Below are 3,570 nucleotides of genomic sequence, written 5' to 3'. Positions count from 1 at the left end.
CAGAAATAAATAACAAAAACTGGATGTTACATATGTATTATTATATATATTTTTTATCTAAGTAGATGACAAGTTAAAATTCTTGATTTTTAGGTCTGCTTGGGCTATTAGGAATTTGGTTAATGATGTGAAATTGTAGAAAACACTATCAACAAAGGTTTAAGCGTTTATTTCAATGGATCAGATCATTTATCAAAGGACAAACAAAGTGAAATATCAATCACATATTGTAACATCTTGTCTCGAATCGTTTCATAATTCAGGACCGTGACCCGAAGATTAGTTATCATAAGGCTTCAGGCGTTATAGGAAAAAGAGATTTAGACCCATTTGGAGCCCAAAGGTATAACCGTAAAGTGATAGTTTGGGCCTTTTATGAACTTTGGCTTTAAGTTCAGAAAGTATTAAGGTAAAGGAGAGTTGATAGGATTGTAGAGCTTCTGATTACCTTTCCGTGGATATAAGGATCGTCGAAATCGGAGTTGAAACGGAGAATTTATGACCGTTGGAAGTTAGAGAGGTTTTGGGTTAAGCTGCATACACTGGGCGTAATCAACATGTACGTTGGGCATACTAGGCATACCTCGAGTATGATGGGCGTACGCGATCAGTGCCCAAATCCTATTTCCATGGTTTGAGCCTTATTTAAGCTCCTTAACTCCCGTAAACTCATTCCATTCTTAGCCTCCACCTCTCCAACACCCTCCCTTGAAACCCTAACCCAAGTTTGAGCCTTATGAGCAAAAGAAGGTGTCCTTGAGTGTTTTGGGGTGTTCTTGGTGCATCTTGGAGAAGAAGGATATTATTGGAGAAGCGTTGGTTGCATTGGAGCTTGTAGATCCAAACTTTGTTCACCACGATCTTTCTTCTAGAGGTAAAAAGCTTCAATCTTGATGATGCATTTGTTAGATCTAGCTAGTTTGGATGTTATAAGCTTTTGGTCACTTTAATATATAAAGTTTAGATCTTGAAAGTTTGTGGCCTTGTTATGGATAATGCTGGAAACTTTATCCATCTAAACATCATGTTGATTCAGATCCAAAGGTTTGAGACTTGGACTTAATGGATTAAGTTGAAAAAGATACACTTTTGGTCCCTTTGAAACTTAAAGACTAGATCTTGGTTGTTTGGACCATTTTAATGGATAAAATTGGAAACTTTTTCCAATATAGAGTCATTAGGAACCATAAAAATGTGACCTTGGTCCCTAGTTTTCCTCCATGCATGGTCTTGGATGTCTTAATGGGTTAAGAAGTTAGGGTTTTTGGATGTTGAAGACTTAATAGCCATGCAAGACCATAAAGTTGGAAACTTTATGGTTAAGGATATCATTTGAGGGTTAGATCTAGATTTTGGACGAAAGAGGTTAAAGGATTTAGCTCTTAGTGGATTGGGAGGATGGCAGTCGCGTCTGTTGGGTGTACCAAAGGGTACGCTGTGTATACGTGGTATGCCCCTAGACTTCTGGTCAAGGTGTAGTACACCATGCGTACGTGGTGAGTATCCCATCGTATTCAACTGAGTTGACTTGGTCGACTCGGTTTACTTTTGAATTTGACCAGGATTTTAACCAAGTTTGACCTAAGGGTATTTTGGGTAATTTGATTTATAATTTGAGATTTGGGGTCTTATAATTGTATAGGTGATTGATAGAGATAGTGTTTAGAGCAGTGATGGGTGTAGTTATTCTTCCATACTGTGAGGTGAGTTATCCCACTAAATCCGTTGGTCAAAGGCACCAATGTCGGCCTATTACTTTGTTATGTAGAATGCTAGCTGTCTCTATGATACTTGCATGAAAGACTAGGATCTGGCTCCTAGCAATTGTATGAAAGACCAGGATCTAGCCGTTGGTACTTTTATGCAAGACCGGGATTTGGCCATCAGCATTGTAAGGAAAGACCATGGGGGTAGCCCATGACACTTATATGTAAGACCATGATTTTGACCTCAACATTGAAGGAAAGACCATAGGAGTATCCCATGACACTTGTATGTTATGGTTTGGGGAACTCACTAAGCTCAGTGCTTACGGTTTCATATTTATGATTTCAGGTACTTTCGGTTCGAAAGGGAAGGGCTCTACGTGACTACACATCATCCCCCAAAGTTTTTCGCATGGTCAATTAATGATATTACTCCGATTATTAAATAATATATTCACTTTGATCAGTTTTGGAACAACTCGTTGTATGTTTTATTGTTTTAAAAATGAAAATTTTACCTTGGATTTTCGGGACGTTACAAGTTGGTATCAGAGCTTTGGTTTGAGGGATTCGGGGACTCTCGGGTATGTCTAAACTCAAAATAAGGAATTAGCAATCTTTTTAATGAAATAAGTTTCTAAATAGATTTTCTAAAGAAAACAAGTTTTTGAAAAGATTTTTATAAACAAAAAGGGGTGTGATGCGTGAAATCAGCCTAGCTCAAGTAAGTGGTTCCTATAATACTCATACATGTTGATATGATATATGATATGAGTGCTTTCATGCTAGGATGAGGCTAGAGATACTTACAGGAATTGTATGATAGATTGACCTGATTTGTGATGCCTTATAGCCTAGGATAATTGGATGATATGCTCGATTTGGAATATGTATTGGTAGAAGTGATTTCTAAGTGAAAGCTTTAAAAATTATATACGATAGGATCATATTTCCTATATTGTGTATAATTCGCATGCATAAGGCAACCGATAGTTATAGTGGAAGTACCTAGCATGGGTTGTAGTAAGTTAGCATGGGTTGTAGTAAGTGAGCTTGGGATGTTCTTGTTGGATAAGGTGTCTAAGTCTATAACTATATTTGGTATGTACTTGACCTGACCCATCATGGTCCACTTGGGTTGCACTTCACCGAAACAATTTATATGGATAATCTTTTGAGAATAGTATAGTTATGATTTATTAATATATTATAAGTTATAATATATTAATATGAATCATATTATTTAATTAGTATTGATCAAGAATTAATTTAGTGATCAAAAGGAACTAATTAAATATGGACTCTTATATATAGAATGGGCCAATTTCATTTAGGATGGACTAAGCTTGCATGGATAGTCCATGGAGTTTTTAACCCATGGATCCTATGGAAATGAAAGGTCATGGGTATTAGGGTTTACATAAATGTAACCCTAATCCTCCATACTATATAAAGAGGTCTTTAGCACATGAAATGTCACTAGTGTGTGTGATAACAAAGGGTGGGCCGATTTCTACACGTGCATACTATTCTCTCAAGTCTTCCAAGGTGTTTTGGTGATTTGTGATTCCACTCGACGCATACACATTATTGGTTCTAGGCTCTCAAGACTCCAAAAAATCAACCACAAGAAAAGGTATGTTATTCTACTAAAGTTTTTATATTACAAGTACCCCATAACATGCTAGTTAGGTTGAGAACCTTGGAAAATCAAATTTGCATGTATAATAGAGAAAACATAGATCCAAGCTTTCCTAGGGTTGCATGCACACCATAGGAGTGTTATAATGCTCAAAACCCTTTAGTGCTATCAGAGCCTAGGCTTGTTTTCGTTATACTTGATGCAAACTGCTTGAAAAAGTTG

This window comes from Lactuca serriola, chromosome 8 (assembly GCF_051521515.1).
Source record: "Lactuca serriola cultivar US96UC23 chromosome 8, Lser_US96UC23_V15, whole genome shotgun sequence".
In the NCBI taxonomy this organism is placed as follows: domain Eukaryota; kingdom Viridiplantae; phylum Streptophyta; class Magnoliopsida; order Asterales; family Asteraceae; genus Lactuca; species Lactuca serriola.
The sequence above is the reverse complement of the archived record's forward strand: the minus strand, read 5'-3'. Positions refer to the sequence as shown.